The 27,753-nt window shown below is 48.8% G+C and overlaps 1 protein-coding gene across 2 annotated transcripts in view; it reads left to right on the forward strand.

Moving 5' to 3' along the window:
• The first annotated feature begins 321 nt into the window (after window positions 1-321).
• Window positions 322-27,753, forward strand: part of GBGT1 (globoside alpha-1,3-N-acetylgalactosaminyltransferase 1 (FORS blood group)) — a 30,689-nt gene continuing 3,257 nt past the window's right edge. Inside the window, exons 1-3 of one of the 2 annotated variants that reach the window (XM_077305572.1) lie at window positions 322-512; window positions 26,470-26,653; window positions 27,590-27,724. The gene's annotated coding sequence lies outside the window, so the exon portion shown is untranslated. Of the gene's footprint in view, window positions 513-24,809; window positions 24,849-26,469; window positions 26,654-27,589; window positions 27,725-27,753 lie in introns of those variants that run through there. The other variant, XM_077305573.1, reaches the window with a different exon arrangement.

Raw genomic sequence — 27,753 nt, forward strand, 5'->3', positions numbered from 1 at the left:
GATAGATAGATAGATAGATAGATAGATAGATAGATAGATAGAGTTGATCTCCCGCTGTAGAGTTTCTGTAATTCTGAAGGATCCTCAGGTGTCGCCTGGAGGTGGCATCCCTAGGGAGTTCTCCTCCAGATGTCTGTTTTCCAGAAAGCCGTTCTGCCCATTCTGGGCAGTGGGCCAGAGGGACAAACTTCTTAGCGGCTCCTGTAATCCAGAGGAGCAGAGCGAGTTACACATACAGGGGTTTATTTGTCAGCTTGAAACCGGATCTTTGTGCTTCTGTTGTTTCCTGCCACCAGCAGTAGCTTAAAGGAGACTTTCAGATCGTAACAGGTTGTCAGCCTGGCTCTTCCCTGAATGCCACTCCTGAGACTCATGACAGCGGCCTGCCAGGAACACGCCTTCGCCGGAGACTCATGACAGCGGCCTGCCAGGAACACACCTTGCCCAGCTGGGAGTGGAAGCGGTGACACGGTCAGACATGGGGAGGCTGCGACCATCCTTGTGCTGCATGGGTAAGGTTGGGAAGTTTTTAGATAGGGCTGAAAGATCCAGGTTGGGAAATTCCTAGAGATTCCATGATGCCACCTGGGAAGGACAGGGACCTCAGAGGGATATAGAGCCAGAGAGACCACCTTCCAAATCATCTCTGGGGGAACTGAGCTCTGTAGTCTGGAGCGGAGCTGGAATTACAGGGGATCCCCAGGCCCCACCTGGAGGCTGGCATCCCTCCGTCCCCCTCCAAAGCAGCCCTTCCCTCCAGGGGAACTGAGCTCTGTAGTGTGGAGAGGAGCTGGAATTCCAGGGGATCCCCAGGACCCACCTGGAGGCTGGCATCCCTCCGTCCCCCTCCCAAGCAGCCCTTTCCTCCAGGGGAACTGAGCTCTGTAGTCTGGAGAGGAGCTGGAATTCCGGGGGATCCCCAGGCCCCACCTGGAGGCTGGCATCCCTCTGTCCCCCTCCCAAGCAGCCCTTTCCTCCAGGGGAACTGAGCTCTGTAGCCTGGAGAGGAGCTTGAATTGCAGGGGATCCCCAGGCCCCACCTGGGGGCTGGCATCCCTCCGCCCCCCTCCCAAGCATCCCTTTCCTCCAGGGGAACTGAGCTCTGTAGTCTGGAGAGGAGCTGGAATTGCAGGGGATCCCCAGGCCCCACCTGGAGGCTGGCATCCCTCCGTCCCCCTCCCAAGCAGCCCTTTCCTCCAGGGGAACTGAGCTCTGTAGTCTGGAGAGGAGCTGGAATTCCAGGGGATCCCCAGGCCCCACCTGGAAGCTGGCATCCCTCCGTCCCCCTCCCAAGCAGCCCTTTCCTCCAGGGGAACTGAGCTCTGTAGTCTGGAGAGGAGCTGGAATTCCGGGGGATCCCCAGGCCCCACCTGGAGGCTGGCATCCCTCTGTCCCCCTCCCAAGCAGCCCTTTCCTCCAGGGGAACTGAGCTCTGTAGTCTGGAGAGGAGCTGGAATTGCAGGGGATCCCCAGGCCCCACCTGGGGGCTGGCATCCCTCCGCCCCCCTCCCAAGCAGCCCTTTCCTCCAGGGGAACTGAGCTCTGTAGTCTGGAGAGGAGCTGGAATTGCAGGGGATCCCCAGGCCCCACCTGGAGGCTGGCATCCTTCCGTCCCCCTCCCAAGCAGCCCTTTCCTCCAGGGGAACTGAGCTCTGTAGTCTGGAGAGGAGCTGGAATTCCAGGGGATCCCCAGGCCCCACCTGGAGGCTGGCATCCCTCCGTCCCCCTCCCAAGCAGCGCTTTCCTCTAGGGGAACTGAGCTCTGTAGTCTGGAGAGGAGCTGGAATTCCAGGGGATCCCCAGGCCCCACCTGGAGGCTGGCATCCCTCAGTCCCCCTCCCAAGCAGCCCTTTCCTCCAGGGGAACTGAGCTCTGTAGTCTGGAGAGGAGCTGGAATTCCAGGGGATCCCCAGGCCCCACCTGGAGGCTGGCATCCCTCAGTCCCCCTCCCAAGCAGCCCTTTCCTCCAGGGGAACTGAGCTCTGTAGTCTGGAGAGGAGCTGGAATTCCAGGGGATCCCCAGGCCCCACCTGGAGGCTGGCATCCCTCCGTCCCCCTCCCAAGCAGCGCTTTCCTCTAGGGGAACTGAGCTCTGTAGTCTGGAGAGGAGCTGGAATTGCAGGGGATCCCCAGGCCCCACCTGGGGGCTGGGCATCCCTCCTTCAGGAAACTGGTGAAAGTGCAGTCAGACAAAGTGCAGTCAGACAAAAGTGGGTGGAGCATAGAGTTGCTAGGTGCTGAGAGGGGCTTGGGGGGCAACACGGGGGGTTCCAGAAATTGGCACCTGTGAAAAAAGTGGGTGGAGCATAGAGTTGCTAGGTGCTGCTACAGAGGAGGGGGTTGCTCTTCAGCAGTCCCCCCCCCCGACTCAAAAGAGCTTCCAGAATGCCAATGGGACCCAGAAGTGATGTATGCACATTGGGGGCAATGCTCTATGGTAAAAATTCAGCCTCAGACCATAGAGTTTTGCCCAAGACCCAGAGTGTCACCTGTGGGTGACATCAGCACATGGGGATGTTTTTCCTTAGTGGGGCGGGGCGGGGAGGATTGCTGTAAAAGTGCATGTTTGGGGGGGGGTTGATTTCCCCCCACTTTCTGAAACCCCCCAAGTGGGTGTAGTAATGCCAAAGCCAGGGTTTCCCTGGGACCCTGTGGGGGTCTGGCATCTCTAATGGGGTGAGAAGGTGAAAATGCAGGGTAAGTCCAAAATACATGCAGTACAGCCAAAGTCATTTTACTGGTTTAATGACCTACAATGCATTGTTGATTGTGTGTGTGTGTGTGTGTGTGTGTGTGTGAAGTGCCATCAAGTCACAACTGAGGGAAATCCCATATGTCAGGGGTGGCTGACATATGGGATCAGTTCTGGCTTCAGGATTAGGGGTGCAGGGAAGTCTGAGTGCAGCAAAAGGGACTCTAGTATCCGTGAGGCATCCCTTTGCCCAAGACTGAAGCAAATTTGCCGGACAGATCATGCTAAACCAAGTTAGGACTGGAGGAAGACCAGACTGAGGGCTGCGACAATAGGGACCAGTCTGCTAACCAGGGTGTAGTCTGCACAGGGATTTTTACTCACTCCCAGATCGACTAAATCCCTGCAGCCTACACTGAATTCAAATTCCATTTTGATTTTGGGTGCTTTAAATTTTCCCTCTGCAACATGCATGATTGATTTGTGGTGACTCTCCCTTTCCTCCACTATATCCTGGAGTGGATATAAGCCTTGATATTTCAAAAACCGCCATGAGTAAATGTGCAATTTCTGCTTTTTGTAAGTATAGAATCAGCCCAGGTGGGCTAGCCTTTGTCTCTTCCTTTCTTTTCCAGACCTTGCAAAGTGTTGGTTAGGGTGTTGCAGCAAGACAAAACAACCTTTGTCTCTTTTTCACATTTTCTCATTCATTTCTCTCTCCCTCCTCCCAACTAATTTTTCAGTGTCCCCCCTCCCCTTTATTTTCACTTGGTCTCAAGCCCTTCTCATCCCCACACTTGCTTGGTGACAGAACGTACTTAAGAGTAGCATGATAGCACTGTATCATGATATGTGTAGCATGATATGAATAGGGAAGATCATTCCCCATGATCTAACAAAATTAAATTAAAAAAAGGATGGTGCCCCTCCTCCACTCTCTGCATGGAACCTTAATTTGGTTTAGTGGTTCCACATATGGAACAGAAGGTGTAGCTCCTAGTTCACGCATTAGGTTCTGAATCATTGCTGGTCTTTCATCCCAGTGGGGACCCAAAGCTGCATTGTTCTCCTGTTTTCCATTTTATCCCCCCAACAGCCTTGTGAGGTAGGCTTGGCTGAGAGTGTGTCATCCAGTAGCATTCCATGATGGCTTGGGGATCTGAGGATTAGAGCCAGCTTGGTGTGTTGGTTAAGAGTGACGGCCTCTAATCTGAGAGCCAGGTTTGATTCTCGGTTCCTCCTTCACATGCAGCCAGCTGGGTTACCTTGGACTAGTCACAGTCCTGTTAGAGCTGTTGTCACAGAGTAGTTCTGTCAGAGCTCTCTCAGCCCCACTTACTTCCCAGGGTGTCTGTTGTGAGGAGACAAACAGAAGGTGATTGTGAGCTGCTTTGAGACTCCTTCGGGTAGTGAAAAGCAGGGCACAAGAAACCAGCTCTTCTTCTTCAAGAGAGAGACAAAGAACAGTTCTCTGATTACAAATTGTCTGTTGTGAAAATAACCTGGCTCAGGATGTTCTGGTTCCCGAAAGGGCTCTATGTTCCAGCATTATTCTGGGGATGGGGCCCCGTTTTCTCTCTCACAGAGACCTCTGGCTTCAGTGGCAAAGAGCAGAGTGTGCTGCTGGAAGTGTGTCTCCCCTGGGCCACAGCCTGGACTGGAGCTCTGGGAGTATTCCTTTAACCAGGCAAGCCAGCAGCTGTTGCCTCCCCCACAGGACGCAAAGATGGAAGAGCCAGCTTGGTGTCCTGGTTAGGAGTGCGGACTTCTAATCTGGCGAGCCGGGTTTGATTCCCCACTCCCCCACATGCAGCCAGCTGGGTGACCTTGGGCCAGTCAGAGCACTGACATAGCTGTTCTGTCAGAGCAGGAATCTCAGGGCTCTCTCAGCCTCACCCACCCCACAGGGTGTCTGTTGTGGGGAGAGGAAAAGGAAGGCGATTGGAAGCTGCTTTGAGCCTCCTTTGGGGAGAGAAAAGCGGCATATAAGAAGCAACTCTCCTTCTTTGGCTGCTGTGGGTTTTCCTTGCTCTCCTATCCCCCTGTCGCTAAGATGGAGACGGAGCTTTGCCCGTGTGAGGAAGGGCAGGCGGTTCTTCCTGGCAGCATCCCAAGATCTCTCTGCCAGCACTCCCATCTAGCTTAGAGATGCCCCCCCCCCCCGCAGTGTGCTTTGTACAGACCCTGGATTGGCCGGGGGGGGGGGGGGCTGGTGCCGGAAGCTGGGAGGATGGCTCTCCAGCAAGCAGCTCATTTTCACAAGGCCTCTCCAAGATTCAAGAGAGTTTTTCTGCAGAGGCAAGATGGCTGCCCAGTGTAAAATGATTCACAAACGTAACCTGGGGTTCAGTAAAACCAGAGGCCAGTAGCACCTTTAAGAACAACCAAGATTTATTCAAGCAGTGAGCACTCAAAAGCTCACGCTCTGAATAAATCTTTGTTGGTATTAAAGGTGCTTCTGGAGTCTGATTTGATTGTGCTCCTTCAGACCAACACGGCTACCCATTTGAACCTCAACTTGGGGTTGGATAAATTTAGGGGCTCAGGGCAGCTTACTATATAAATTACATACAAATCATTAAACATCATACAATTTAAAATTTAAGATTTAAGCTCCAACTATTCCGTTGGCCTCATAAAATATTAAGGTGACATTCTTCTGGGCGGGGGCAGATGTTCCCAATGGGTGGACTTTAGGCAGGGCAATGCCAGGGCACTCCGGTCTGTCCTGCTGTATCCAGCTTTGTGCCAGCGGAATCTGAACACAACATTTTTGCATCGTTTCATGGTTACCAGATGTTCTCTCTTCTGGTGTCCGTCCTCTTTTGGGCTCTATAAAAAAGGAGCGTATTCCTAGTGAGCAGCTATGATCACAGCTTCAAGAGTAATTTCAAATGATATTTGTCACAGTGATTAGCTGTTTGCAGTAGTCATTCAGGAAATGTGTCCTCTTTTTGGCTTTTCAGAATGGGGTCACCCTGTTTAATGAGTCAGGCTAAGGCGTATACTTTGCTTTGTTTCTGTTTTTCCATTTCTGGTTAGTTCCAGCACCCCAACCCGATGGCCTTATTGATTCCAAATCCCATCCTTTGGTCGTCTTGACTCACTCTCTCCCCTGCCTTGAAAGCTGAACTAGAAATAAAGAAAAATAGGGATGAGCCAGCAATGGGATCAGAACCTAGAGACTTTCCCCAAGACACAGAGGTTGATAGTCATCTCTTGTGTAAATGTGCGTTTGTTTGTGTGCGTGAGAGAGAGAATGCATCCTGTTTTTTATCTGTTGCTCTAACCCCGGCTTTCTCAACCAGGGGTTTGTGAAACCCAGGGGTTTCTTGACAGTTCTGGAAGCATTCCCCAAATAGGTGAGAGCTAATTCATTTTTTATATATTTTAATCATTTATTGGGTGATAGGATCACATATGGTTACGTCAACCTGACTCCAAAATGGCCAATGATGGGCCTGGAGGGGGTGGGAGGGGAGGGGTGGCATAGAAAAACCAACTCTTCTTCTTAGAATCATAGAATCTTTTCCCTCTTAATAAAACACTAAGGGGTGTTGGGGTGGGCTCAGTCCGTGATGGGGAGGGGCAACAATTGGTCCCATGGCCCTGGACTGACAAGCGGAGGGGCCAATCGGAAGGCGTAAAGCGCCTTCCGACTGGCCCCTTACCAGGACAGACCAAAATTCCATCCAGCCAGGGGCAATCTGCCAGTCTGCTCCTGACCACCAAAGGGAGAGGAGATCAGAAGGGCTGCCAAGGGGGATGAGAACAGAGGCTTGGACAGGATGCGCCAGCCCTTTTCACCCCAAGGCTGTCCTGACTGTCAAGTCCAACTGCAAATGGCCTCAGAGCCCTGACAGAGCTGGCAGGAGGCTGCAGAGTGCGCTCCCTCCCCTCCCTCCCTTCAGGCCTGCTGCGAAGGAACCTCTGACAGCCCCTGACTGAGGGGAGGGAGGCATTTTCCTTCAGAGAGCAATGCAGGGGAGCCAGGGCATGGGGGTAGGCATTCCTTTGGGGGGGGGGATTTCTCCTTCTGCCAAACGGCTGACAAGGAGGCCACAGAAAAGCACCTTCTCACTTAAAATACTGCTCTGGCCGGGGGTTAGACACAGCCAAGCCATGTGTCTTTGTTCTTTGCAACTCTGCAGATTTAAGGCCACTGCACAGCGTTATTCTGCAGAAGAAACTGGCTCTTTTGTCTCCTGTTTCATCTGCACAACAACCCTGTGCAGTAGGCCTCAAGTCTTTCAATTCAACAAAAACCTGTGTGGGAGGGCTTAAATGTTTCTTCTCTACCACAACCCTCTCCAAAGTAGCCCTTTCTGCCTGGGGAGCTGATCTTTATACTCTGCAGGTGAGCTGTAATTCCAGGAGCTCTCCAGGCCCCACCTGGAGGTTGGCTACCCCTGGGTTGGAAATATTCCTGGAGGTTTGGAGGTGGGACTTCAAAATCGTACAATGCCTCAGAGTCCAGCCTTCAAATGAGCCATTTTTGCCTGCAGTTGGGAGGGAGTGGTGCAGGAGTGTCCTTCCTGGCCTGTGGGTTATGGCCAGCCCTTATCAGCAACTGTTTGTATTCTGGGGCGCAGACAGGGAGACCAGCATCATTCTTGTGAGTCTGGAAAGTGCAGGAAGATCTAAATAAATATTTACAGCCTGAAACTGTAAATAGTGAGAGGGAGAGGAAGGGTAGATGATTGGAAAATGCTTTGAGACACCTGAGGCCTGCTGGGTCACTGCGGCCCATTTCCAGTTCTCTCAGACCTCTCACAGCCCCACATACCTCACAGGTTGACTATTGTGGGGAGACCAATGGAAAAGGTGTTTGTAAACTGATTTGAGACTCCTTTGGGTAGTAAACAACAGGGTACAAAAATCCGTTCTTCTAAGGAGCAACCATGAAAGAAGCATGTGGGCACATAACATTTTATCATCAGAGAAGAAGGAACAGGGTGGACACCTGTGTACTGTGACTACCCTATGTGTATTAGGGCAGAGGGGCATTTTGGTGAATGTGGCCTAATTCACACAAGAAGGGAAATGACGCAGAACTGGGGGGAATTGGTTGCCTTGTAATCTTCCCCTAAGAAGAGTCTCCAGTCTGATTTTCCCTTCACATAACTGAAGACATGACTCTGGAAAACTCATCTGTAACCACTATGCCACAATTCCCAAAGGTCAGTCCTCTCCCACACTCGATGAACATTCCAAACCACAGGTTCTTGACATCCATGTCCCCATTTGCCACTACACCACCACAACCTCCCACACAACACACACATTCAACCCCATGCCCTTACAGACTGGACAGCTCTTCCCCTTAATTTTCCCACCGCCAAGCTCTAGCGCCCATTGTATTCTTGGAGACAACGGGCTTTACCCCTAGTCATAGAATAATAGAGTTGAAAGGGACCTCATGGATCATCTAGTCCAACCCCCTGCACTATGCAGGACACTCACATCCCAATCGCTCACCTGCTGTCACCTGCCACCCCCTTGAACCTTCACAGAATCAGCCTCTCTGTCAGATGTCTATCCAACATCTCTTTAAAAATTTCCCAAAAAATCTTCTACACAGCTGCTGCTTCCCAACTATATTCTCCACAATTGTGCCATTTCTGGGGTTTCTCAAAGCTTGAAGAATGTTTCAAGTGTTTCTTAATGGTAAAAAAGTTGAGAAGGGCTGTTCTCATGATGATCAAGGTGTCTTTTGTAAAGGAACACATTGGGACTGCACTTGCACAGGTCATCCACCAGAGGCTCTCTAGTAGTCACTCTAGTCCAGGGATAGTCAAACTGTGGCCCTCCAGATGTCCATGGACTACAATTCCCATGAGCCCCTGCCAGCGGACAATCACAGCTTGACGTAGCAGTTAGGAGTGCAGACTTCTAATCTGGTGAGCCAGATTCTATTCTGCACTCCCCCACATGTACCAGCTGGGTGACCTTGGGCTCGCCACAGCACTGATAAAGTTGTTCTGACCGAGCAGTGATTTTAGGGCTCTCTCAGCCTCTCCCATCGCACAGGGTATCTGTTGTGGGGAGAGGAAAGGGAAGGTGATTGGAAGCCCCTTTGAGACTCCTTTGGGTAGAGAAAAAAGGCATATAAGAACAAGCTCTTCTTCTTCTTCAGTAATCTCTGGTCTCTCTCAGCTTCACCTCCCTCACAGGGTGTCTGTTGTGCGGAGAGGAAAGGGATGGTGATTGGAAGCCCCTTTGAACCCCTTCTGGTAGAGAAAAGCGGCATGTAAGAACCAATTCTTCTTCTTCTTCAGTAATCTCAGACCTCTCTCAGCCTCCCCTCCCTCATAGGGTGTCTTTGGGGGGAGAGGAAAGGGAAGGCGATTGGAAGCCCCTTTGAGACTCCTTTGGGTAGAGAAAAGCAGCATCTAAGAACCAGCTCTTCTTCTTCTTCAGTAATCTCAGGTCTCTCTCAGCCTCTCCTCCCTCACAGGGTGTCTGTTGTGGGGAGAGGAAAGGGAAGGCGAATGGAAGCCGCTTTGAGCCTCCTTCGGGTAGAGAAAAGCGGCATATAAGAACCAACTCTTCTTCTTCTTCTATGATACACGAATTTCACAGAAAATCACCGTGCCACGAGGCAATGAATTTTATAGATGGCAACACAAAACGTTGCTGTAACACAGCAGTTCTCAACCGCTCTCCCTCTGCAACCCCTATAGGAGGGGCAGGGGCAGCGCGCACACATGTGTGTGCACAGGGGCGCATGCACAGGCACCGCCGCCCCTGCTCACAACGCTGTGGCGCTGGCCTCTTTCACATCACCTTGGTGAGGTGAGGCAGTGGAGCCAAGCCAAGGCATTCTCTGGGGAACGCTCGCGGGGCGTTGCTTCCTGGGATGGCGGCAGCACCATGGCGCTGGCCTCCTCTGCACCGGGGGTCCTCGGGAAGCAATGCCCTGCATTCCCCTGAGCACACCTCCTCTTGTCTCCGCCGCCTCAGAGCTCACCGAGATGGCGCAGAAGAGGCCATGCCATGGGCGCTGGGCAAGGCATTGCCTCCTGGGCTCCTCCTCAGACAGCGGCCTGGAGGAGGGCAGTGCCATGGCGCCACTGCCGCCCTTCTCCCAGCGTTCTCCGGGGCCTGAGGCAACCCCCGTGAGTAGGTCAATCAACCCCCTGGCGGTCGCGACCGGCTGGCTGAGAACCACTGCTGTAACAGCTGGCAGTTAAGGGTTCTCGTCCTTCAGTGACCTTTTCCCCAGCACAGAACGGCCAGGGAACCTTCTTAACACAGGAGTCCTTCATTGTAAACAGATATCACTGTAAAATGAACAGCGCAGTACGACATGTTCTGTGGTTCCAAGTTGTCTAGATCCACACAGGCAGGATCTCTCAGAGAGAGGGATATTTTGAGAAGGGCCGTTGAGGAGGGCAGTGCAGAACATCTGGCAAGCATCCCCGCTCTTCCAAGGCTCTTCAGCTCTCCAGTTAGGAGAGATGCCACCTGTAAGAGTGCTCCTTAACTGAAACAGGAAAACTTCTTTGAAAGCAAATTTCTTTATTCAGATCTGTATTCAGAGAGAAACCCAGGCACTTCCCTCCCTCCCTCCCTCCCTTGGGAAGGTGGTGGCCTGCATTTCAAAGGAGCCCAGACATTTGGTGCAAACTAAAACTACAGAGGCGTCGGTGGGAGAGGGAGGCTGGGGAGGATGAGCTTGGCGGTGGGAACCGAAAGCATGTTTGTCCTTGAGGCACCAAGCAGCTCAGGAACTGGGATACATCACAGGCCAACAAGGCAGGGCAATAAATGGATCAATCATAATCAACATGGCAAGATAAGGGGGGGATTCTGACATCCTACTCCCCTGAGAAAAACCTCCCCCATTCAACCGCCACCCAGGGGTGGTGCCGGCTTGTCAGGAAATTCCTCATGGAAGGCACGAACCAATTTGGGAGCCCATGCATGCTCTGCCCCCACCCACTCCTTGTCCCCCATTGGGACTCTTTCCAATCCACCAAGTATTGTAACTGTCCACGATGCCATCAGGAGTCCAAAATCTGTCAAATCTCACAATGGGTGTGTTTATCCACAAAGACTGGAAAAGGGGTTGTTGGAGCGGGATGCCGCAGGTCCAGAGCAGGTGCTTTCCTCAAAAGACTAGAATGAAACACAGGATGAACGTTCTTATACGTCTTACGAAGAACCAGTTCAACAGGTACATCATTGACCACTTTAATCACATTGAACGGTCCGACAAAAGGCAGTCTGAGTTTGCAGGATGGCTTTTGGCAGTGGGCCGATGATATGCTCTTTCCAATGGGCCGATGGTATGCTCAATGGCTGTAAGAGACCTTTTGGTCTGACCCCCACAGCTTTCACAGTGATACATGGGCGGCATCCCTTCACATAGTTTTCAATATCGGCCTGGATGGTAGGCCACCAATAGTTCCTTCTCACCAGGTGCAACATTTTTACAAAACAGTGGATGAGCGATAGGTTTGTGAGTATCCTGCATAGTGCAGGGGGTTGATGACCCAGGAGGCACCTTCCCACTCTATGATTCTATGAAGACTGAAATGTCCAACTGGCCTGGAATCATGGAACAACCTTGGCACCTCCCACCTTGCCACTGCGGGCACATACATGCGCCCCCCTTTGCTGAACACCCCCTCTTTTTCCTATAAGCTGGCTTTGAATTGTGGAAACTCACTATCCCTTCCCATGTCTCATTGCAGCCAACGTCCCAGAGCAGAGTGCGCTTCCACTGACTTACTGCTCATCACCTCGGCCAGCCCCGGATGGGCAGGACTAAAAACCAATTCCATCACCAATGCCAGAATATATTTAAACTTGTCAGAGGATAGAAAGGTAGGGGACCTTTCTAAATCTGACTGATGTCCAATATCCCTGATTCTTGATTTAACCAGTTGTTTGTCAAGCACTGACAAAACTCACAACCAAAATTTCTATAAGAAGAAAGCTTTAATTGGCAGTAAATCAGATCACTATAACGTTCAAAGTCAAATCTGTTCGATGCAAGAACAGTAGGCACTTATCAATACTTTTCTCCCGCCCAAAACTTGAGCGTTCCCAAGGGAGGGGGGGAGCCCCTCACCCAGGTGCCATCCCAGGCTTCCTGCCAAGGTGTTGAAGTTAGCGCGGCCTTGGTCAGGCTGGCTCCTCAGACTAGCTGATAAACTGTTTACAGGAACCAGGTAACATTGTTTCACAGTAGGGGGAATATGCAGTGTGAAAATGCAAGGATCAAAGCAATGGGGAATCAAAGGAAAACTACAAGCAGGGGTTTTGGTTACATGGGAACATTTTGGTTACATGGGAACGTTCCAGCAAAGGCACAACACAGACAGCATACAAGATGGAGTCAGACAGGTTCACTTGAACAGTAATCATGGCAGAGAGCAGGGACTGATCCTGACACTTGGTCAAAATCTAACTTGATGGGAGATTGTAGAGAGAGCTCCAACCTCATCAGTTTGTTTATAGTGCCCAGATACTTGGACATTATGCTTGCACATCCCACCTAGTTTTGTTCCACTGAAACTCACCCTGCCTCCAGGGTGAGAATCTCTGTTGTGTCCTAATGTGGGATTGCACTGAAGACTGAGGATGAAAAGTGTTGCACTCACCTCAAACTGTTGTTCAACGAGGTGTCTTCTGTGCAGGCACACATTCCCTCCCTCCTACTCTGCTGGGAGTTCAAAGGTTGCAATCACATTCATGACATACATGGTGGCTCAGGAGGACTGAGGGAAAGGGGAGGGGCTCTTGCTGTAAAGCATGTGAGCATTAGGCAGGAAAAAGGCCTATAATGAAAACTGCAAGGGAGAGGTTCCGTCTTGGAGTGGTTAAAATACTAGAGTAACTGTAAGAGAGCCTCTGGTGGCTGACCTGCACAAGTGCAGTCCTAAGGTATGTCTTTACAGAAAACACCTTGATGGACAAAAGTTATAGGTTAAAGCAAGGGGTCTTCCGCACATGTTCAAAATAGCACAATGGTTACAAATTGAAATTGCTACTGTTTTGCTGTTATGCACAACGTCGTTGACAATCTGTAACACTCCTGGAAGCAAACCGCAAAAAGCGCTTCGTTGTAGCGCTTTCAGGGAAATCCCAAAAAGTGGATTCACCCTCCAGAATGCTCTACACTCTTGCAACCAATCTGCAACACTAGCGGGAAAGTTCTGTGCGTTACCATTGTTGCAATTTCTGCAAAGTCCCTCCCCCTGGCTTTCTCCTCTGATCTTCCGGCGAAGCGATCGCCATTTTTTTTTCTCAGAGCGAGCAGAGATCAACGCACCGGCGAGCCTCCGTTTACCCAGCGAGGCTTCCCTGGCTGCAGTCCCTCCCCAGCTCTGTTTTAAGTCACCAAGCATGAAACAACACACAGCCCCGTTTGCTGGTTTATTTTCCCTTTATTTTGCACTGTATTTTTGGCCGAAAAGCGCGCCCGTGCGGGGGGGGGGTATTTTTTTTTTCACTCGGGGGGAGCATGGCAACGATGAAACGGCAGCTCAAACACCACCTGCTAGCTAGATGGGTCTCTCCGTTGCAACGAATCAATGCAGATTCGTTGCAACGTGTTTTTTTTTAAAACCTTCCTTAAAGGGAAAGGGGCTTTTTGGGAGCATGATAACGGCCGCCCATTGGCTGCTTGACGGCCAGGGGTGGGACAAAGCTTGGCAATATTGCTTCCTGGCTAGCGATTTTTGCCAAGACCGGAAACCTGTGGGAAACGATAGAAACACAACTGGATTCCACTACAAAGCCAGGTATGCATAACGACGAATTCCACTATTTAAAATGGCGTTTTTTCATTCCGCAACCAATTTGCTATATAGATCCTGGTGCGGAATGGCCCCAAGTTTTTCTATAATGTTTGTTCTAACCCAGGCAAGAAGAAATGTCAAAATGCAACTAGATGGGTTCTTCCTGGCATCTGCTTGATCGTCATTCCTTTATGTACCTGGTGAGTCTCCGTCACTTTTCGTCTCCCTCCCCTCTCAGTAGAAATCACCAAATGCTGCAAAAGGTTCAAGGAAGGGGGGGAGATCCTTCTAAATAGAATGAGAGCTTGAGCACTGGAACTGTTGTTCTGTCTTTTATACATTGCAGTATTTCTTCACACACAAACTCCCCGCCCAATGATCACTGTAATCCCCTTCATATTTGGTGCCTTGGGGTACTGGTGGATTGGATGAGGGCTGATCAACTGAACTCCAGTCAGAAATGGCAGAGGTGCTGTTGGTCAATTGCTTGTCCTCTTTGGGATGGGCTTGTACTCCCTTGAGAAACCAGGTTTGTTGGAAAATGTAAAGTTGTTTCTTTTTGACAAATGAGAGTGTGGTCTAAATATAGGAATCAATTGTGGCCAAAAATCCCATACTGGGTATTGCCACATGAGGCATTATATGGTAGGGGGAAATGGCACCCAAAGGACTATTTAAAATATAAAAGTCTGTTAGATTACTCTGAACAGCAAATAAAATTTAAACAGAGGGAAGATATTGCAGTAGCAAGTGGTACCTGCAATTGGTTTCTATATAGACAATTATACGAAAACATTAAAACTGATAGATTTATCAGTTTGAAAAAGCAAAAATGAGGCTGATTTATGTATATTCAAACAAGATAAATTACAAAGATATACAATACTGAGAAGAAATTGATAAAAGTGATATAAGAATCAATGACTCAATTATACACATTAGCAACTAATATAAGGGGAAATTATGTTTAAATGCTTTGTGGATGTTATTTGACTCAGGTATTATTGTTTAAAATTTGCAAAAATGGTTTAACAAAATGTTGGAAATGTAAATTGTTTGGTGGTACTTTTTACCACCTTTGGTGGACACATTCAGAGGCAAAAAAAATTGGGTACAGATTCATCAATATATACGGAAAATAACTAAGCTAGATTTAAACTTAAACCAGAATTATATTTATTAAATATTTTGGATCCTGAAATAGCAAAAGCAAGGAGAATATTATTACTTTACATGATCTCAGCAGCAAGAATAATTTATGTTCCGTAATGGAAAAATGAAAAAATACCAAGTGTTAGATAAGGTTAGATAAGGTTAAGGAGTATGCAGAATTAGATGTTAACAATATTAATGAGAGATCAAATGCTAGATAGTTTTATAATAAACTGGGAGCCATTTGTAAACTATCTTAAAAGTAATAAGGTAAATGGAGGTATTACTGTTGGTTATGCGTATAAATTAGTTAAGACAAGGATATCATAAGAAGAGAGTAAAATGTATTCTAAAGTGAAGATTTAATAGATGTAAATATCTATTTCATGATTATATTATTATTAACTAAAGACATATATTATAATTATGAATGGCCAATGAAGATATAATTGTGAATTTTTCCTTTCTAATAATATTTCGTGTGCATGTGGTATTAAAAAACTAAAGAACCTGATTTGTAGATGGTCAGAGATAATTTCTAAATGTTTGTGTCATTGTTTTTGTTTATTGGGGAGGTGTTTTTTTATTATCATTATTTCTCATTCTGGGGTATCAGGTTGGTGTTGGTGGCAGTGTTCCAAGGTTTGTTTTGTGTCTTTTTTTTTAATTGGTTGATGTGTACAATTTTCGATGATGATGATGATGATGATAATAATAATAATAAATTTAAGAACAGAAAAAAGAGAAACCAGGTTGACAATCTGGGAGTAACATTAGACCTAACTCTCCTCTGTTGTCCACCATACCTTTAGCCAGCTCTGCCTGACTTGCTTGAGAACTCCAGTCTAGAGGCACTGGGATGCCAAGGTGGCAAGCACAATATCCAAAAGAGACTTCTGTAGAGTCTTGAATCCTTATTAAAGTGGTCCCCAACCTGCGGCCCGCGGCCCGGTGGCGGGCCGCGAAGTCCATGGCGCCGGGCCGCAGCTCCCTCTCCCCGCCCCCCCCCCGCAGTAAAAAACTTCCCAGGCCGCAACCTTGCGGCCCGGGAAGCTTCTTACTGCGGAAGGGCGGGGAGAGGGAATTGGGGCCAGGCAGCACCCGTGCGGGCACGGCCCGATGTGCGGGCACGGCTTGCGGCTCGCGGGGCGCAGCCCGATGCGGAGGCGCGGCCCGATGTTCGGGCGTGGCCCGATGTGCGGGCGCGGCCTGATGTGCGGGCGGGGATCGCGGGCAAGGCCCGATGCGTGGGCGTGGCCCGCGCGGGCCGCGGGCCGCGCCCCAATGCCCTGCCGGTCCCCAACCTCAGAAAGGTTGGGGACCACTGCCTTATTATACAAAGCCGTCCCAACGCCTTCTGCCCACTGGCTTTGTCAAGGGACATTAAATACAAAGATGAAATTAGTAGTTGTACAACAGTAATTATTAGTAAATAAATGTAATACATATAAAAGATAAATGTAATAAATACATGCTATTAGTGTTTCAGACAAACTTCATATAAGTAAATATATGTCTCTTAGACCAGTGGTCCCCAACCTGCAGGCCGCGGCCCGGCGCCAGGCCGCAAAGGCCATGGCGCCGGGCCGCGGCTCCCTCTCCCCGCCCCCCCCCCCGCAGTAAAAAACTTCCCAGGCCGCAAGCTTGCGGCCCGGGAAGCTTCTTACTCCGGGAGGGCGGGGAGAGGGAATCAGGGCCGGCCGCGCCCTTGCGGGCGCGACCCGATGAGCAGGCGCAGCCCGTGGGCGCGGCCTGCGGGTGCGGCCCGATGCACGGGTGCGGGCCGTGGGCGCGGCCCGATGCGTGGGCGTGGCCCGCGCGGGGGGCGCCGCGGGCCGCGCCCCGATGCCCTGCCGGTCCCCAACCTCAGAAAGGTTGGGGACCACTGTCTTAGACAGAATATCTGGAACAGAAATAAGACATTCCAATTATAATAATACGAATCCTATGTATTACTAAGGCATTGTCAAATTGCAGCAGTCTATATTGTTATTATCATTTTAAATTTTTAGAAAACAAAAACAAAACAAGGTCATTATAACAGCAGCTACTCCTAGCTTATGGTGTTCCACTGCTGAATTACCCTCACTGTGAAACTTTTTTCCCTGATATCTTGCCTATATCGTTGTACTTGTAGTTTAAACCCATTACTGCGTGTCCTCTCCTCTGCAGCCAACAGAAACAGCATCCTGCCCTCCTCCAAGTGACAACCTTTCAAATACTTAAAGAGGGCTATCATGTCCCCTCTCAACCTCTTTTTCTCCAGGCTGAACATTCCCAAGTCCCTCAACCTATCTTCATAGGGCTTGGTCCCTTGGCCCCAGATCATCTTTGTCGCTCTCCTCTGTACCCTTTCAATTTTATCTACGTCCTTCTTCAAGTGAGGCCTCCAGAACTGCACACAGTACTCCAGGTGTGGTCTGACCAGTGCCGTATACAATGGGACTATGACATCTTGTGATTTTGATGTGATGCCCCTGTTGATACAGCCCAAAATGGCATTCGCCTTTTTTACCGCTGCATCACACTGCCTGCTCATGTTTAGTTTACAATCCACAAGTACCTAACAGTGTTACCTAGAAGCGTATCCCCCATCCAGTAGGCATGCTTTTCATTTTTCTGACCCAGATGCAGAACTTTACACTTATCTTTATTAAATTGCATCTTGTTCTCATTTGCCCATTTTTCCATTGTGTTCAGATCTCGTTGAACTCTGCCTCTATCTTCCGGAGTATATTCCAGTCCTCCCAATTTGGTGTCATCTGCAAACTTGATGAGTAGTCCCTCCACCCCCTCATCTAGATCATTAATAAATATGTTAAAAAGTACTGGGCCGAGCACCAAGCCCTGAGGTACCCCGCTACTCACCTCTCTCCAGTCTGATGAAACACCATTGACAACAACTCTTTGAGTGCGGTTCTCTAACCAATTCCCTATCCACCTAACTATCTGAAAATCCAGATTGCAGTCCTTCAGGTTATCCATCAGAACATCATGAGGAACCTTGTCAAAAGCTTTACTAAAATCCAAGTAAATGACATCAACTGAATTTCCACGATCCAGCAAACCTGTTACTTGGTCAAAAAAGGAAACCAGGTTGGTCTGGCAGGACCTGTTGGAGACAAATCCATGCTGACTTCCTTGGATCACCAAATTGTCCTCCAGATGTTTGCAGATCGCTCCCTTTAATATCTGCTCCATTATCTTCCCCACAACAGAGGTCAGACTCACTGGTCTGTAGCTTCCCGGGTCATCCTTCCTCCCTTTTTTGAAGATTGGAATAATGTTTGCTCTCTTCCAGTCCTCCGGGACATCTCCAGTCCTTAAAGAGGTCCCGAAGATGATGGACAAGGGCTGTGCAAGTTCTCTGGAAAGTTCTTTGAGTACTCTCGGGTGCATTTCATCTGGACCAGGGGATTTGAAGTCATCCAGTGCAGCTAAATGCCTCTCGACAACGTCTCTATCCATGTTAACCTGCCACCCAGACACTATCCTTTGGTTACAGCCATCTCTAGATGTGCCTAAACCCTTTGACCTGTGGGAAAAAACAGATGTAAAATAGGCACTAAGCCTTTCTGCTTTCTCTGCATCTTCCGTTAGAGTTTGTCCATCTGCACACAACAGTGGGCCTATTGCCTCCTTTACTTTACGTTTGTTCCTCACATAACTGAAAAATCTTTTCTTCTTACAATGGGCTTCCCTGGCCAATCTTAGCTCACTCTCAGCTTTGGCCTTTCTGATGATTGATCTACAGTGCCTAGTAACCTGTAGGTACTCTTCTTTAGAGCTCTGTCCTTCCCTCCATTTCCTGAACATTTTCCTTTTCTTTCTTAGTTCCTCTTGAAGTTCTCTGTTCATCCAAATAGGCTTCTTAGAGCTCCTGCAGTGTTTTCGTCTTTCTGGGATAGTCATTGATTGAGCATGCAATAGCTCTTGTTTGAGTAGTGCCCACCCATCACATGCTTCCTTCCCTTCCAGCATTCTCGTCCATGGTATGACACTCATCATGTCTCTGAGTTTATTAAAGTTTGCCCTACGAAAATCCAACATCCGCGTCTGGCTACAAGCTTCCTTGGCTCCCCATCTCAAAAGGAATTCTATGAGGACATGGTCACTTCCCCCTAGGGTCCCCACCTCCTTCACCTCATCCACCAACTCTTGCCTGTTGGTCAGTATTAAGTCCAGTATGGCTGAACCTCTTGTGGGTTCATCTACCATTTGATAAATGAAATTGTCAGCCAGGCAGGTCAGAAAGTTCCATGACTGAGGACGCTTTGCAGAGTTTGTTTCCCAGCACACATCTGGGAAATTGAAGTCACCCATGATGACAAGGTCCTGCCACTTGGATATTTTCTCAAGCTGCTCACAAAGTGCAGCATCCACATCCTCTCGTTGGTCAGGCGGTCGGTAGCAGACACCAACCACCACACTGTTTGTTTTCCCCTCACTTATTTTCACCCAGATGCTTTCCACTGTAGATATGCTCTCCTTCACTAGAATTTCCTGACAGGTAAGCCCTTTCCTCACATACAGTGCCACTCCTCCACCTCTTCGATCTATTCTGTTTTTTCTGAACAGTTCATATCCATCCACCATCACATTCCAGTCATGAGAATCATTCCACCACGTTTCTGTGATGCCCACTAGATCATACCTTTCCATCAGCATGAGAAGTTCCAGCTCTTCCTTCTTATTGCCCATGCTTCGGGCGTTAGTATAAAGACATCTGAATCCTTTTACATTTGGTTCCCTATGAGCTGGCCTTGCCGGTTGGGCTGCCTCCGATCGTTCTCCCTATGTTCTCCTTGCACTCCCTATGTTGATCGTCTCCTTCCCCTTGTGGCTTCAGTTTAAAGCAATTGGCAACAATTGGGCCATTCCACACATGGGCCAGTCTGCACAAGGACCAATGTTGCCAATTGGTTCCACAAAGCGGAAACGCTATTTTAAATAGTGGAATCTCGGCGTTACTCATACCTGCCTTTGTAGTGGAATCCAGTAGCATTTCATTCGTTTCCCACAGGTTTCCGGTCTCGCAGGAATCGCTAGAAAGGAAGCGATTTTTTTCTGTGCTTGTTCCCGCCCCTGGCCGTCAATCAAATGGATCAGCCAATGGGCGGTTGTTATCATGCTCCTGGAAAGCCCCTTTCCCTTTAAGCACAGTTAAAAAAAAAAAAAGTTGCAACGAATATGCATTGATTCATTGCAACTGGAGAGACCCATCTAGCTGGCATGTGAACTGGCTATTCATCGTTACCACGCTCCCCCGAGTGGAAAAAAAAATCCCCCCCCCCCCGCACGGGCGCAGTTATTGGGCGAAATTAAAGGGAACTGGCGAACAGGGGGCTGTGTTGTGCTTGGGGACTTAGGGGAGCTTTGAAGCACTTCTGTGGAGGGACTGTAGCTGGAGAAGCCTCGCTGGGTGAATGAAGCCTCACTGGTTCGTTGCTTTCCCCACTCCGAGGAAAAAAAATGGCGATCGCTTCGCCGGAAGTTCGGAGGAGAGAGCCAGGGGGGAGGGACTTTGTTGCAACCGCTACACTGAGAACGCACAGGTCTTTTTTGCAAGTGTTGCAGGTTGTTGGCAAGAGTGTAGCGATTTTCGGAGGGTGAATCCACTTTTCCCGATTCCCTGAAAATTGCTACAACAAAGCGATTTTGGCACTAGAGTTGCAGGAGTGTTACAGATTGCTTACGACGTCATGCGGAACACAGTTTTGGTGGCGAAAACAAAATGTACGACTAGTGCTATATTAAAGTCGTGCGGAATGGCCCTAAATACTATCTATATTTGCCCACAGTTGGGACACAGCAAAACACCAAATGAGTAAAAAGTTAAGATAGTTATAGAAAGCAACGAAAATCCAACAAATTGTTTAACCCCTTTGGTTCCATAGTTCCAATCTTCAAGATAGCTCGGGTTTCCTCCTGTTCTAGTAATTTATTAACATCTAGTCTCTTAAAGCTTTCTGTTTCAAACTTTTAAAAGACATAACAATGCAATTGTTCCCATTTATGATTTTAATTATACATTGTTCAACAATGGGGGCAGAAAGAATACCATTTTTTAATCAAGATTTTTTAATCAGTCGAGTTCTTATTGCTCGAGTGGTTTTCCCAATATAAATCAAAGAGCAGGGGCATAAAATAATATATAAAACACATGAGCTGGCACAATTAGAAAAACTGTTATGCTTTAAAGTGATATTGCAGTTAGAGAGATGAAGATCAGAGTCTTCAGTGAAACTGTTTCAGAAAGAGCATGAACCACATTTAAAGTGTCCCTTTGGCAAAAGGGGCTGTTTTGCAACTGTGTAAATGTCTGTTCTGACTAATAAGTCTTTAGTATTCTTTGTCCGTTTGAAGGCAACTCTGGGGGGTGTTTCAATGCCAGTCAAGTCACTAACCACATTCCAATATTTAGAAATATTATTTTTAATGGTGTAGGCTAAAGGTGAGGGCCATTCCGCACTAGTTCAAAATTGCACAATGGTTGCAAATTGAAATCGCTACTAATTTGCAATTATGCACAACGTCGCTGACAATCTGCCACACTCCTGAAACGATCCGCAAAAATCGCTTTGTTGTAGCACTTTCAGGGAAATCCCAGAAAGTGGATTCACCCTCCAGAAAGCGCTATACTCTTGCAACCAATCTGCAACACTAGCGGGAAAGTTCTGTGCATTACCATTGTTGCGGTTTCTGCAAAGTCCCTCCCCCTGGCTCTCTCCTCTGATCTTCTGGCGAAGCGATCGCCATTTTTTTTCTCGGAGTGAGCGGAGATCAACGCACCGGCGAGCCTTCGTTTACCCAGCGAGGCTTCCCCGCTGCAGTCCCTCCCCAGAGCTGTTTTAAGTCACCAAGCACCAAGCACCACACAGCCCCGTTTGCTGGTTTATTTTCTCTTTATCTTTCCCTTTAATTTCGGCCGAAAATCGCGCCCGTGCGGGGGGGGGGTAATTTTTTTTCACTCGGGGTGAGTGTGGCAACGATGAAATGGCAGCTCAAACACCACCTGCTATCTAGATTGGTCTCTCCGTTGCAACAAATCAAAGCAGATTCGTTGCAACGTGTTTTTTTTTTTTTTTAACCTGCCTTAAAGGGAAAGTGGCTCTTCGGGAGCATGATAACTGCCGCCCATTGGCTGCTCGTTTGATTGACGGCCAGGGGCGGGACAAAGCTCAGCAATATCGCTTCCTGGCTAGCGATTTTTGCCGAGACCGGAAACCTGTGGGAAACTATTGAAACGCAACTGGATTCCACTACAAAGGCAGGTATGCATAACGACGAATTCCACTATTTAAAATGGCGTTTTTTTGTTCCACAACCAATTTGCTACATAGATCCTGGTGCGGAATGGCCCTGAGTATTCCAGAGGCCAGGTGAGTCTATTCTCATTCTTAGGTGATTTGTCTCTAAATAGGGAATCCCTAGCAGTAGTAAGAGCTCTATGAAAAGTTCTATGAATAATCTTATCTGGATAGCCACGATCCTTAAGGTCTCTTTTAAGGGTGTTGGCAGCTGACAAGAATTCTGTTTTTGAGGAGCTAGTCCTTCTACATCTTAAAAATTGCCCAAATAGAAGGTTCTTCTTGATGTGTTGGGGATGATAAGATTGGTAAGAAAGTAAAGAATTGCAATCTGTAGGCTTTCTAAACAGAGACACCTGTAATCTACCTATATTATTGAAAGACACTAAGGTGTCTAAAAAGGAAACATTTTTACTACTATATATTCCCTCAAATTTGATTGAAGGGTGTAAGCTATTTGTCCACTCAAAAAATCTAGAAATACAGGCCTCATCATTGAACACTAGAAAAATGTCATCAATATTGCGCCCCATATAAAGATTACATTAGAGAGGTGAGGGTTACTATAAGGATTTAGAAAGGTGCTCTTTTCAAAGTGTGCCAAATACAGAATGACTACCTGATTTGTATTTGATCCTTCACTGGGTCCTACCCCTCTTAATTTATCATTTTGACTTGCTTGTGAGGCAGGATCCGCCACATTTGGATCACATCCAGATGAAATTACTGCAAAGTGTTCCAGGTTAACTCTTCCCACCCGCAAGTAAGACAGGCAGCTGCAATAGGAGAGAGAACATCAAACCACCGGCAATTTACTTGTGGAGTCCCACAGGAAGCAGCCGTCCGATTTCATTCAACATCTTCCTGCACCCTCTTACCCAGATGCTGCAGATGTTTGGGCTGGGTTGTCACCAATAGGCAGATGACCCCCAGCTCTTCCTCCTCACGGAGGACTGCCCTGACTCTCCCCCAAAACCCTTAGCCAGCTGCCTGGAAGCAGTGACGAGATGGCTCAAGCAGAGTCGTCTGAAGCTCAACCCTTCAGAGGCTGGATGTCCATGGACACCTGGAGAGCCACAGTCTACCCTTCACAACAGCCCTTTCCTCCAGGGGAACTGATCTCTGTTGCTTGGAGATGAACTATAATTCCAGGGGAGCCCCAAGTCCCACTTGGAGGCTGGCATCCCTACTTGCCTGAGAGACGCAGGATGTGATCCAGGGGCAATGGAAAAGGCCATGCCTCTGCTTTGCCATGAATCCGGTGCTCCAAAGGCAGTCTTGGACTGGGGGAACCGATTTCTCTCTCTTGCCCAGGTGTGCGGAGCCCCTTTAAAGGGGACCATTTTGTTCTTACAAACAACTGAGAAGAAAAGGGCAAAACGCCCCCTTTCCCCGCCCCCCTCCTCTGCTCCACTTGAGGCTACCTGCAGCTGATGTTGCCAATTTAAAAAGCCCGTGGGGAGAACAAATGGCAAAATGAGGCTATGCAGCAATACTCTCCCTCCCATCGCCATCTCCCAGAACAGAAATCAGGCTGCTAAGCAACCCGTGATTGCTGCCTGGGCTGAGGTGGCCTGGAGTGCCTGCAGGCCTCCTCTCTGCTTGCCACTCCTCTCCTGGGGTCCTTCTGGGATTTGTTTTCAAGCAAGAACAACAGAGGCTCCGGCCTCTGATCTGGAGAACCGGGTTGGATCCTCCACTCCCCCTCCACATGCAGCTAGCTGGGTGACCTTGGGCCAGTCCCGGTTCTCTCAGAGCTCTTTTACCCCACCTCCCTCACAGGAAAAGGAAGGGAAGGCGTTTGCCAGTCGCTTTGAGATTCCGATTCATTACTGGATTATAGCATTTCGTGAATGAATCTGGCCAAAGGCCCATCCAACCCAACAAGCTGTGCCACACAGCAGTCCAAGCCCAGGGGCCACCTGGAGGTCACCAGCAGGGCCAGAATTCCAGAATCTCTCCCACTGTAAACCCCCCCCCCCCAGCACCAAGAATGTAGAGCATCACAGCCCCAGACATAAGATCACAAGAGAAGCCATGTTGGATCTGGGCAACAGCCCATCCAATCTGTCAGATTCTCAGCTTTTCCGCCATGATTTTAATTCTGTTTCAATGATTTGGTTCTGCTGACTGCTTGACCTGACTTGCCCTGACGTAACACAATTTGACATCCCAAGGCCGTTTCCTGCCACTAAGTTTTACAACTCCTTATCCTCCCCGCACATGCCTTCCCCTCCTTTTGGATAGTACCCCCCTAGTTCCCAGCCCTGTAGTTTCAATAACCAAATGGTTAGCTATGTTTGAGTTTCCATGGGAGGGGAGACTAACCCCTAGCACTGGGTGTATGCTTGCTGCTTCCATCCTGACTTTGTCTTCATTGTACAACAAAACTAGAGTCCAGGAGCATCTTTAAGACCAACAAAGATTTATTCAAGGCGGGAGCTTTCGAGTGCAAAGCTTCCATCTTCAGACCAACACGGTGGCCCACTTGAATCTGTCTTCATTGTAGATGTTTTCAACTTCTTTAAATGAAGAAACTTTCATTCTGTGAGGTTACTTATTTAAGAGAATTGAAGTTTTCACACAGTCCAAAGTGCCTTTAAAAATTTTTGAGCTCTAAAGATAAATTATTTCTGTTTTTCTGGTTTAATCCCTAACTTCTGTGATTCTCACCTGTTTTCCAGGTTGTGTTTTTCTTTCCCTTTATTTGTTCCACCTGGAGGCTGGCATCCCTAGCTATAGCAGTAGAGACTCTGGCTGAAATTTGTCACGTCTGGATATGTTAGGTTTATGTCACGGTTGATTGTGCCTGTTCATTTTGCATGGTGCTCTCCCTCCCCCCCCCCCCAGCCTCCCACCCTCACTGTCCCTTCCTGTTCCCAGGCTTGTATTCCGGAGTGGGACGACCTATTTGCCATATTACCTTCCCTGCCCGGAACTCTTGTAAGTACAGTTTTGTGTTCTCTGCTTCCTTGCTCACGAGCAACCTTCTGGAGACTGGGCTGGGTACAACATCATGCAAAACCATGGCTTCATTTAGCAAGGTCCATAAATGCAGAAAATGCAGACATAAGGAAAGAAATAGAGCAAAGGTTGAGTCCTGGGGCCATTCCGCACTAGTTCAAAACTGCACAATGGTTGCAAATTGAAATCACTACTAATTTGCAGTTATGCACAACGTCGTTGACAATCTGCCACACTCCTGAAACTGACCCGCAAAAAGCGCTTCGTTGTAGCGCTTTCAGGGAAATCCCAAAAAGTGGATTCACCCTCCGGAAAGCGCTACACTCTTGCAACCAATCTGCAACATTAGCGGGAAAGTTCTGTGCGTTACCATTGTTGCAGTTTCTGCAAAGTCCCTCCCCCTGGCTCTCTCCTCTGATCTTCTGGCAAAGTGATCGCCATTTTTTTTTCTCGGAGCGAGCGGAGATCAACGCACCGGCGAACCTTCGTTTACCCAGCGAGGCTTCCCCGGCTGCAGTCCCTCCCCAGAGTTGTTTTAAGTCACCAATCACCATACAGCCCCACACAGCCCCATTTGCTGGTTTATTTTCTCTTTATCTTTCCCTTTATTTTCGGCCTAAAATCGCGCCTGTGTGGTCGGGGGGTAATTTTTTTCACTCGGGGGGAGCGTGGCAACGATGAAACGGCAGCTCAAACACCACCTGCTAGCTAGATTGGTCTCTCCATTGCAATGAATCAACGCAGATTCGTTGCAACGTGTGTGTGTGTTTTTTAAACCTGCCTTAAAGGGAAAGGGGCTCTTCGGGAGCATGATAACGGCCGCCCATTGGCTGCTCATTTGATTGACGGCCAGGGGCGGGACAAAGCTCTGCAATATCGCTTCCTGGCTAGCGATTTTTGCCAAGACCGGAAGCCTGTGGGAAATGATAGAAACGCAACTGGATTCCACTACAAAGGCAGGTATGCATAACAACGAATTCCACTATTTAAAATGGCGTTTTTTCGTTCCGCAACCAATTTGCAACATAGATCCTGGTGCGGAATGGCCCCTGGTTTAGCCTTTAAGACCAACAATGTGTAATGCTGGATGTTAGCTCTTCAGATTCTGGGTATAAGTTTCCGTGGGCATGCACGCTTCTCGGGGTAGGGCCTATGGCTTCAGGAAGCCTGTTTCAACATATCTCCCTGTCCCAAATCCGGCCCACTCCAGGCTCCACCCAGGCTCCAAGTCTCCAGGTACTCCCTTATAGCGCCCTCTGAGGTTTGTAGGGGCAGTTCCCTGTTGGGTGCTGACTAGTTGTTTGTTTCCTGAAAACAGTCTGAGCCCAGCAACACCTTGAAAACCAGCAAAGTTTTATTCCACACATGTGTGTGCGCATGCACACTTCTTCAGACCAACCTGGTTAGCCACCTGAATAGGGGTGGGTGCTTCAGCACGCTTCGGCCGCTTTGGTGATCTAGGAAGCCCAAGGTGGCCTGGCCGAAGTGCCCAACCCTAAATTTGTTTCCTGGTTATAGTTTTCTTCTTTGGTGTGAAGGATGAGAAAGTCCCATCCCTTCTTCAAATATTTCTTTCTTTTATGCCTCCCTTTCTGTACAGCACCAAAAAACTCCGATACAGAGAAGAAACGGCCCTCCCACCCTTTCCGCAGTAAGCACGACCTCCTTGACTCCTGCCTTGGCCCTCCACCGGGATGACTCGTTCCCCTTTTTGGTCCCGGTAATCGGTTCTTGTTTCTGATTTCCAGGTTGTCTTATCCTCAACCAAAAGCTCTGCAGCAGAGGTAAGTACCCTGCGTGACGTGATCCAGCCCTGAGATAAATAGCCACACAATTAGATTTAAATTGCCAAATGAATGCTTCTATTTGGGGCCCACGTCATGATATATAAGTGGGGTTTAGAAATCAAAGCAAATTCAAGATGCTACATGGCTGTGAGTCCACATGACTGTGGAGAAAAGCTTCAAAACCAGAAGATGACATAAGAGAAGCCCTGTTGGATCCAGCCAGTGGCCCATCCAGTCCAACCCTCACACACAGTGGCAAGATCCAGGGGCCATCAGGAGCTCCACCAGCAGGGCCAGAACTCCAGGAGCCCCCCCTCTTTTGAACCCCAAGCACTAAGAAGACCGAGCATCCCCGTCTCTGAGATTTCTGTCAAAAGATTCACTCAAAAGAAGGACAATCACACAGTCTCTTTCCATTTTGCTCACCAACTGGTCGCCCTGTACAGGTTTTGGGGTGCAGCCCAAGAAAGGGCCTTCTGGAGCGAGGGTAGAGTGCCCACTTTGCATGCAGAAGCTGCAGGCTTATTTCTGCTTACTCCAGTGAAAGGATCCTCTAGGGCCTAAGCCAAACCTTGTGCATATTCCTGCCCATTTTGGTTTTGTTAGCTAATTAGTGGTGCAAGGCTACACATTACTCCAGTCTGTGCACACAAGGTTACTCCAGTGCAAGGTGCAAGGTTACTCCAGTTACTGTGCAAGGTTACTCCAGTCTGTGCACACTGAAATCAATGGGCTGGCATAACTCTGCACAGGATTGCACAGTAAGACAACCTGGGCTTTTTGCATGGGGAGGAGCGTGGAAGTACAGAGTAGGACGGTGCTGAAGTGAGCCACATTTTATGGACTGCACATGGACTGCCGACGCTTGGGCCTGTGTGCCGTTCTGCCTGAGAGGACCGTCTCTCCTCTTGTCCCCTGCCCTTGTTACTCCAGGCGTCCCGATGTGCTCACGCTGACCCCTTGGCTGGCCCCGGTGGTCTGGGAAGGAACGTTCAACTGGGATGTGCTGGACAGCGTCTACAAGCCTCTGAACCTCACCATTGGGGTGACGGCTTTTGCTGTTGGCAAGTGAGTGGAAAAGACATCGAGAAATGTTC

The sequence above is a fragment of the Paroedura picta genome, chromosome 12, assembly GCF_049243985.1.
Source record: "Paroedura picta isolate Pp20150507F chromosome 12, Ppicta_v3.0, whole genome shotgun sequence".
Classification (NCBI taxonomy): domain Eukaryota; kingdom Metazoa; phylum Chordata; class Lepidosauria; order Squamata; family Gekkonidae; genus Paroedura; species Paroedura picta.